Raw genomic sequence first — 10614 nt, forward strand, 5'->3', positions numbered from 1 at the left:
GTGCATTATTTTTATTATCTGCAAACATTTCTTTGTTGGTCAGCTTGGGCAGCTTATGACTTTATCCAAAGGTGTGGAATAATGTTTCTGACTTGGTTGGACAGCATGTAAATCCGTTTGAATGTATAAAGCATGGTGTCAACACACACATACAGAAACTCACACGCAGATCTGTCCCCTGGGATGCATCATCGCAGAAATAGGACAACCCCTTGCAATACAAGTCTTACACCTCCTTTCCTGCTCCACGTGCCATGCAGCAATTACCACCATTAAACTACTCGCCACCTGTTAACTGCCATGTAAATATTCATCTGCAGTAGGGAGGGGGGATTCAGCCACTGGCCTGCGTGGAAACGACTAAGTCCAGTAAATCAACCCAGTGACAGGTCAATGCTGACGGAAAAAAGGTTAGAGAGCTCATGAAATGTAAATGCCATGTCACCACAGGAAAACAAAGCACAGAGGGGTGTTACTCTGAATATTTGCATGAGAAGAGAAAAAAAAGTTGTTGGTTTGAGAAGGGTTATTAATAAAGTGTAGAGCCACACATGTGTATGGCTGTACAAGCCTCTGAAACAATGATAGCTGGCAAAGAGAAACAAGGCTTGTTGTTTTTTTTCTGGGTGTAAAATCTCACGTGGAAGCGTTTACCAGTAGAGAATTAAAATGTAAATGGGAGCCATACTTTCTGTAGCGTGAGTAGAGGCTGCATATTTTGTCCGTATAGACAGAGGCTGAAAATAAAGTGAAAGGTCAGGGTTTTGATTAAAGAAAAAGTCAGAATAGACTTATGTTCTTTAGTGCTAAAAATATTTTCTCAAAATGGTTCAATTTATCATTGCTATGACTACTCACTGCATAATTAAGTTTTATTGTGTATTTTTTTTAGCTTTTACATTTTTTTCTGCATCCCCCAAGACAGAAAAAAAATTCAAATATCAATCCAACATATCAGATCTTTATTTTTCCAGTTTATTGTTAAAGTTGCATATCCAGAATTTACCCAGACTAGTGCAATCATAATATTTTTGATTTCAAGTATGGCATCCAAATTTTTCCAGGCGTTAAAAAGATATATATATATTTTTTTACATTCATACTAAAACAAAACCTTAGAAATATTAAAGATCAAGTGTTTAATATTTTCTCCAACAAATAACTTGATGAAATTTTTTAAAATAGACTATGTAGCAGTTTTATCTGATAGAAACCATTCATTTAAGTTCACGAACAAAGCTAATATTTTTAGTTTGAATTAGAGAACATGTTTACATTTTAATTTTAATCAGTATGGTCTGTATTATTTCAATCCTTCATTTTGTGTCCATACTGCTGTGTGAACTTGTTATACAGTCTTGCTTGTTTGCACACAGACTGAAACACTTACATACTATTATTTATAAGTCTGTCCAAGGTCTGCTTTCTTCGTACCCTCTCACCTACACCAGCAACAAGAGTACGAAACTTACAATTGTTGGTTCCTTTGACTTTTCCCCATTGTCAGTTTAGATGCTGATATTTAATCACATCAAATATATTACAAAGGCTTTCAGGTCTGTTAAATATATACAAAAAGATGTGTTTACCTGTTATTTGACTGTGGTCAATTTTGACAAATTTACACCGTACCACCTGGTATAATCTGCCTCTGACTGGCTGTTCCTTAAAAAAAGAGATTTTTGATCTCATTAAGTTTCTACTGGTAAAAAAATATACTAATTAAACACTGTTTTAAAAAAAAATAAGTTATGTAAAACTGAGAAAATCACCTAAAACACTATATTTTGTTTGCACTGTTTATTTATGGATTTCTAAGAAACTATATCTCAGCATGTGGATACTGGAATATAATCACATATTAAACTATTTTATCATAATTAGAGTTACTTGTAAAATGTTGAACTTAATGGTAATTGTTTAATGATATTATTAAACTTAAATAAAAGTTGAGGAAGATTACTTTTAGCTGTTTACTCTTTAACACATTTTAGCCCCTATTTTCTGATTACATCTGACTGAATGTTTCTGTCCTCCTCAATTTGTCTTTGGACTCTGTTTATTTGTCTCGTCAGGTCTGTTTCTCACAACTTTTCTGTCAGACAGTCAGAGCAGAAAAACACAAGTTAATTAATTAATATAATTTCCCCTTTGTTGTCACAACACAATGCTGTGAGGTCAAAGCACAGACATTAATTCTGCTCTAATGACACTTTTATAAACGCTTGGATGGCATCAGTGTACACACGTGTCAGAAGCTGAAAGACAGTTTCAGCAACAGCTCTGAGGTGTATCTAAAGAAAGGAGTGTTCAAAGTGAATGTGAAGTTGATTACATGGTTGTTAGACGAGTTCTAGAGAAAGAAGAGTTCCTTTTTTTCTTCCTGCATGACTGTTTGTCTTCAATTTGAGCTTTTCTCTCAGGCTGCTACCGTCTAGACAGCAGGACCTGTGCATGTGGATCTAAAAACATCCCCCTGCCTCACATGCTCTGGCTCCAGTTCAACACCCAGTGCGATTCGTTAGGGGTTGGGAGTAATGATCCGTGACGGTGAGGTGTTTTAACATGCGGTTTGTAAATCAATATTACATTAAAAGGAACTGCTTTTATGTCTCTCACAACTCTGCAGCTCATGTTTTATAGGCTGTGTGGTGTTTAGAGCTCTATCTGACCTCTTCGGTAAAGCCGTGAGCTGCACAGATGAAAAAGATTGTGAGAACTTTTCGCAGATTTGATTTCACTTTGTGCAACTGGATATTATCAGCCACCAAAAAGAGAAAGAAGAGTATGTGTTTGTGACATGGTTGCCCTCACTTTACACAGCAATATGCTAGAAGTTTATCGAAAAGGATGTCTGAGGTCTTCTTTCCTCAATATTTTTTTATCCCCAGCCTTTCAGAGGACGGGACACCACATCTGTCTCCGCTCACTATCTACACGCTTTTTCACCATAAACTACTCCGAGTCAGAGAACCCGCACACACACACTCACACACACACACACATCCCCCTCCTATCTCATGCCTAATTCAAACCTGCCTTATGAGTCCCCTGACGGACCTGCATGGAGTCGACTCAACACATGCACACAGACATTCAATCACCGAGAAGCAGCACAGGCCGCGTATAAATCCATCTAGTAAAGCATCTTCCAGACCGTTCCCAATGCGAATGAGATGTCCCAAAGCCTTATGGTGTTATGTGGCCTCTGCAAAGGCAAGAATGTGATCTATGCCCCCCTAATTGTTGCAGGGGGAGTTTTTATAAGCACATCGTGGATCAGCTAAAAGGACAGATAAATCCTCCAGCTTATAAATCCTCTCTCTGTCTTGTTTTCTTAATCAGGGTTTCGTCTGCCAAAACAAAAAGGACAAATTTGCTTTTTTTCCTCTAAGAAAACCAAGATTTACAATGTACATTTTCCCTCTGCCATAATGTCAGAGTCGAATATGTAGTTCACAATCAGGTCTGACCAGTCTTGGCAGGTCTGGTGTCCGTGCCGTCTCCCTCCAATAGCTGGTTAGCCGTGTCTGACATCTGTGGCTCCCCACGGTTAGGGTGAAAGCCCGGCTGAATAATGCACCAGGGTTAGAGTCACTGCTGGGGGAGGCACACGCCACTCTGCTCTGCCTCTTCTGGTTTCTGGACCTGCGATATGCTACAAAACAATTCATGAAAACACCCGGAAATGTTCTCCAGGATGGATCAAGCACAGTGCTGGCTGTTAAAGCGGCTAAGATCAATACTTTCACTTCTTTTTGCCAGGGGGCCACAATAACCAACGTGAAACCCGAACAGGGACAGTTGTTGTTATAGACTCAGTACCAGCTAGCTTCATTTAATGAAACACTTCTCCATATTTTGTTAATTGTTTTATACTTTCATATAATTTTAAATGACTCCATGCTACATTCCTGGTCTGACACAGGAGCAGTTAAAAGCTCAGAAAATAAATCCTAACCAACCCCTTATTTCCACTGGGGGATGTATTTAGGCTACTTTTGGCTAACCGTTTAGCTTCACTGCTCTCCTAAGGTAAAGTAGTAAGTGCTTTTTATGTTTTTGTGGGTTTTTTTTAGAGTAAATTTAAAAAATTACTCCAGACTTCATCCTCAGACTGACATTAGCATAAGAAAATTGAAGCAGAGGGTAGCTCAGAAAACAATTCAGACTCATGTTACCACATTTTAGCATCTTTTGGCTAAATGCTTTGGTTTAGACTTCAATGTTTTTTTAATCAGTAGGTTTAAAACTCAAATGTTTTAGATTATTTCTCTAAAAGACTCGCAGAAATTCTCTGTACCTTCAGTCAAAACGATGACTGAAGGTAAACCTGTACAGTAGCGTGCTAAGCAGCAGATAGCTAACATTCACTAAATGCAGTGGAGCAAAAACACACTTTTTTCTTGAGTTGTTTGGTAGAGAACAAAAAAGGGCTGAGAGCAGGGTAAATATGAGTCTTACATTTATTATATGGCTGGAAACATGAGTCCAAATGAATGCTAAAGTTGCTGGATGTGGAGCAGCTGTTTGCTAGCATGTTCGCCAACCTGATGGGTAATATAATACTACAGAGCAGAGTTTACAGCTTGTTGTGTGTGCCGGTGTGGCCAAAAATTTGCTGTCAGGTCACAGATTTTAACAAAAGTACTGAAAAATAAACTTTAAATTAAAAATAAATTCTTAGCCCTTAAATCAGCTTTGAAAGCCATACCTATAACTTATTTACATTAATGAGGTTTGTAAATCTTCACTGCCACCGTCTGTTTCGACTAAACAAGAGGCCAAAAAACACCATTTTGACCTAAAAGAGTGTGTGTCCTGCCATTAATCCTTCAGACACAATTTACATACCACAGTGGGTGTGAGTTTCTTTCCCGCTGCAGAGCGTCAGATGCCGTGTTACGGCGGCTGTCAGTGTGTAAGAATAATCTTCGTTCTTCCTTCCACTGCGGGCTGCTAACCCCTAGCTAACCTCTGGGGCCAGCGGCTGGGGTGTTAATGTTCTCCCTCACGGGGGTCGCACCCAGCATGTTTATTTTACGACACAGGAGAGGGGACACTCAAAGGGGAGAGTGGCCTCAGCACATTGACCCCCAAACACGTCAGAAAGGAGAGGCTACTGGGCTGTAAAGGCCCTTTTGAAGGCCGGAGCTGTGTAGTTAGTCTGTCCACAAATGCAGCACAGAAATGAATGTTTGTTAGCCAATGCATTTAGCTATTAAATCATACGCTGTACACTATACATTTTCTCCTTTATTTGTCCGTAAGTTTTTGTGTAGCACTATCAGAGATTTCCTTGAACCTTGTAGATTTATGTCAGTTCAGTTCATTTCACTGAAATTCAAATCTTTGTTGTTCCATGAAGGGAATTTGGTTAGCAAACAGGGTTGAACAAAAACACAACAAACCACATCTAGCACTATGCAAACATGCTTCAGTCAAGACAGTAGAGGCTGCTGAGGCGTGCGCCAGTGCTGTTTTGCATTTGTTTTGATGCAGTGAGGAGAAATCTGTGTAAGAAAAGAAGAAATTTCACTGCTGATCAAATTAACGTTTGTTTAACTCTCCTGGTGGAATACTTTTCTTTCACAAAACAATCAACATCTTCTGAGTTTCTGTTGTGGCAAAAATGTTTGCATAAATGCACATTTCCATTTGTTTGAACAGGAATGTAAGTGTGCGCGTGTGTGTCCTGAGTGTGTGAAAGTATCGCGCACGCATCACTCTGGAGAGAATCTGTCAGCCACGTTTCCAATTCCGCTCAATTTCAGCAAGAATCTCAGTAATCCTGCTGAAGAGCCGCAGTCCTCCCACGGTGACATCCCATAATGGCGCTAACACCAGAGTGGTGGGCACCCAGTTACGACTATGGGCTCCATTCGGTGCACGTCCCCCAATCCTCCCCCCCGACAACCTGTCTGTATGCAAACAGAGCCCCCTCAGAGGAGAACACTGATCTGGCTGCCTTTCCCTGAGCCCTGTGTAGACATATTTAATGCCTCAATAACCACTGCTTAAGACAGAGTGATGAACGCCGGGGGCTTTCATTACTGCCAGAACTTTATCCCTGTGTGTGCGTTTGTGTGTGTGTGTTCAAGAGAGACTACAGTATGTCCCTAAATAAGCTTTCCACTGTCATTTACCCGATGGGAATGTCAAGCTGATGTTATTTTAGGAGAAAAAAACACATATGGCACCACCTCAGTTCCAGGAGCATATGGCACAGTAGTTTCTCATTGTGAATTAGCACAGATAACCTGTTAGAGAGGCTGCTAATATGTGTTTCATTTATTTTGTTTTCGACACTTTACAGACAGCTAGGATGTGAGGTGACCATTTTTTCCCAAGACCAAACAGAAGCTGTTACAAAATTAGAGCATCAGAAAACTGATTCTGGTATAAAAATCTGTTTGTTTTTTAAGGGATTTCTTTTTATTATTACAACATGTGTCTGGGTGGTGCAGGGGCAGCTGGAGAGCAGGGTAAATACAGTCAGAAAATGTGTCACAGCATCAGCGCCGCAGCTTATTGGTTCCTTGCATGTGTACACAGTCTGAGACAAAAAAACATATGCAGGTACAGCGCAGACACAAACACACATGCAGATTGTTGTTGATTCTGCGTTTCCCCTCAGCTCAGTGCGGCATTTTGGCGTCTTTTTGGCTCATCTCCTTTGGTTTTGCTGCTCTCATTGAGAAAGCTGCTTTCAGAAAAAATATCGATTCACATGGTACTTTTGATTGTTAGATTATTGATGATTAGTGGGAGATCTAAAGTACATCTAAGCATCTTTCAGCTTTAATAGGCAACAGCTGACTGATGAATGAGTGAAAAGTACAGAAAAATCGTGAAAATATTCATGTTCAAGACTTTTTGAATCTTTCTCTGACATGGTTAGCTTCTTTAGCAGGCTGTGTCTATTTTCTTTCCTCTTTTGCAATGATGACAAAAACACCCCAGAGGAAAGTATCCTCTCCCCGGCCACCCATCACCCAGAGAGAGGGAGAAAGACAGAGAGGGAAAGCTCATCTTGTCTGCACAGGAAACTGTGTAATGTTAATCACAACTTTAATTTGGGCTGAATTAGCATTTTGATGAACTTGCGGGGCTGACTCGTGTACTCTGAGCACCTTGAAACGCGTCGCACACAGAGGAAATGGCAGTGCGGTTAATTAACGCACACATGCAGCAGATGGGCTCAGTGAAAGGGCCTGGCAGAAAGAGACACAGAGAGCAAGGGATGATGGGTACAAAAAAAGAAAAGGAGTCAGTGTTAATGGGAGAAAAAGAACACAATATGAGATTTCCGACAGGCAGTCTACAAATCAAATGGCCGGTTAAAACCAGCAGCTAAAAGAAGGCGGGGAGTACTAAATAATATTTCCGTCTTTTAGAGAAAACAAAACACAAAGAGCCAGTAATAGCTAACAGAAAACACAATCTTGGTCAAACATGCAGCCTGTTTACATATTCCAGCCGTTTCAATCTCGCAGCACAGAGTGGAGCTCGACATGGTGCCTCAGCCTCGTAGCTTTTTCACTCACTCTCTGAAATCTTTTACATTTACTATCGATTGTTTTCTCTCCTTCCTCTTTTTATAGCTTGTTGGTATTTCAAAGACACCTCCAATTTTTTCCACAATCTTTTTCAAGTCGTCTCCTCCACCTATATATAGAAGTATAGCTTTCCTGTCACATATGTTCTTACATACAACCATGTCATTTGAGTATGCGCTGAGTGATCTCAAGAATACAAAATAAGAGAAATGAGATGAAGAGTAGGCTCTGTCTACAAATACAGAGGAGGATCTTGATGAAAGTGTGAGCCTCTGGACAAATTAACCCATTTGTACATACAAATCATTTTTAAACAAGTTATATTAGTATGATTTATGAATCTTTCCCAAACTGAAAACCTTGTTTTTTTATTTTAACTTCTCAGGGATTCAATTCTGTCAGTTTATGTCTATAAAATGTTATCAGTAAAGATGTAAACCTTCAGTGGGAGTGTTTTTGTTTCTGTGTATAGAGCAGAGCTGACTTAAAGAAAATAAGGCAGTAATTTGATACAGAAGAATTCAATAAATTATAGTTGCCATATTATTTCAGTAATTCCAGATACTGTTAGAAAAAGTCTGAACATTTCCAACAGCAAAAAAAGAGGGCAGGGAATCGAGAGAGCAGTTAACTAGATCTTTGTAATAAAAGGATATTAGCCGCTACTAGCATAACATATCTGATTCACTGGTAAGGCTAGAGGGGGTACAGCACGGTTTCAAAAGGAAGAATTGTCAAAATAAGAAAAATAAAAACTAAAACCCCCCTTAATCTGAATCAAGTTTTTTTTTTTTCATTTTGAATCTAAGAAATGTTACAAGTGTTGAATCGATGAGCAACTGTAAAAGAATTCTGTTTCTGTCCACCGATAGACACACAAGCTGGAGAAATCTGACAAATAGCTGCATTCACACATGGACAAAACTCCTGAAAGTTTGGTCATTTTTAAGTTTGGCTGCATGTGTAAACACAAACTGCATAAGTTTCAACCCCGACTGTACCTGGAATTTTCCCCTGACAGCTCCTTTTTGAAGTCAGTGTGCAGTCAGGGTGAGCTGATGGGAGAAATAGGAAATATTTGGGTGAATCCACCACATATATAAAATAAAAATAAAACTAAGATACTAATTTTCCTGATGAGATCCTTGTAAAATTGTGTGCAGCAATGTTTGTAAATGCAAAACTGCTTTGCTGTATTTCTTGTTGTTTTGTCTGACATCATGTTGTAACATCACCCAGCCTCAAGCCTCTGCCTCTCTCCCCTTACGAGAGCTCATCAGAGGAAATGATGCACCATGTTCCTCACCAACAGACCTTCATCCTCTGACTCCCCTCAACATATTCCTTGATTCTACACAACCTTCACTAACCTACCCCCCGCACATCACTTATTTCATCCAGGGGAGAAATTCAGACCAAGCTTCCTGCTGAGAACAGTGAATCATGAAAAAAAAAAAACAATAAAAATGGAAAGATGGGTGAGACTGAGGGAAGTGGGCGGACGGACCACAAAGCGAGCCTCCCCTGTTGCGAAGCCTGTGATGGGGCATTAAGAGAATGTCCAGGTGAGGCATATCTAGCAGCACCTCAATGCTTATACCCCAGATAATATCTCTGACACCTGGCAGTCACTGCAGAGCGAGTAAATGATGACAGAAAGCAGTGATATTATTTTCTAAAATGTTCAATTTAAGAATTACTGATTTACTTGTTTGGGTAAAACATGGAATTCAAATTGAGAGCACTTATACCAATATATCCTAGTGACCTCCGACCTTTGAGAGCCTCAAACCAAAAGATGTCAGAGGAAAATGAGATCCAGTGATGGGGGATTCATCGCCAACAGAAGGTGAACAAGATTTGAGGTTGGGTTAACTTCAAAAGATTGAGGACCTCTGAGAGAAACATCTAAGAATAACCCAATGTAACACCCTGTTTGCTTTATGGGGGGAACCTGCAACCAGTTAGAAACATGACCGGTCCTCTAATTGCCAATCTGTTGTTTTTATCCACAAGGAATGAGGAAATAATGGAAAGATGAGGCCGTGTAGGGTCCAGTGGAAACCATCTACATAGACATACAGTTCTCTCTCAGTCACACACACAAATACACACACAACAAGCAAATATCTGCTCCCAGACAGCAGCAGGAGAATCTCCAATTATTGGATGCAGCATCAATTTAAGGCCTAATTATGTGCGTAATGAGCTCACCGTCATGCGTCCGCGCCCCCGTCACCGCGCCCGCTGTTCTAACCAGCACCCCCCTCCTCCCTCTTCCCCCTCCATCTGAGCGCGAGGTATCTAATTAAAAAACTACATGCGCCGCGGCGCTTTCATCTGATTCACACCGTGGAAATTAATCCTGAGATAAACGCGTTTGAAACGCAGAACTGTGGCCTGAGCTCTGGTGTGGCACATTGCTCTGTGATATACTGCCATGCATCAGGATTTTTTTTACAGACAGAAAGAATATATACCACATTGTTCAAAATAACTCTCGAGGTAAAATTGGTGAAAAAAAATATAGAGTTTATTGTTTTCAGTGCGTAATAAATAAACAGACGCATCATGCAAATTAAAACTTCTGATTTTCCGTTTTGAATTGTATCTACAAAGGCTGAACACAGGGCATGAAGACCGACTTCTGCTTGAATATGACCCTGATCAAATGATGAGAAATTCTGGACCAGTAAGGTTTCAATTCAGACCAAAGGTGGCCAACTTCAGAGCAGAAATACACCGAAAAACTAGTGTGAGCAGAGAAACAGGTGAGCAGTTCTTGCTGTGGGAGGCCTGTTTGTTACACAACCGCAGCAGCACATGAAGAGCACCTACAGACCGGTGACAGAATGCACTGTAACGTGTTTCACGAAAAAAAACGTCAGCTAATCTACATTTGTTTTTCAAATCGGATCAGGAGTATCAAATAGCTTCGCTAAATTCGCCATACATTTTATAAAGGCTACCAGGCCCGTTACTACGAGGGTCAAATCCCTCTCCATGCAGGTCGCTGCTGTGTGAAAACATAGTTCTTATTTTGAACGATAACTAC

At 40.1% G+C, this 10614-nt stretch overlaps 1 long non-coding RNA gene across 2 annotated transcripts in view; it reads right to left on the reverse strand.

The window, feature by feature from the left end:
* LOC141802371 (uncharacterized) overlaps window positions 1-10614 on the reverse strand; it is an 82315-nt gene that overhangs the window by 29113 nt on the left and 42588 nt on the right. The gene's annotated exons all lie outside the window — the stretch shown is intronic.

The sequence above is a fragment of the Halichoeres trimaculatus genome, unplaced genomic scaffold (assembly GCF_033239565.1).
Source record: "Halichoeres trimaculatus isolate MK-OKI-2021-1 unplaced genomic scaffold, fHalTri1.1 fHalTri1_scaffold_13, whole genome shotgun sequence".
Taxonomy (NCBI): Eukaryota; Metazoa; Chordata; class Actinopteri; order Labriformes; family Labridae; genus Halichoeres; species Halichoeres trimaculatus.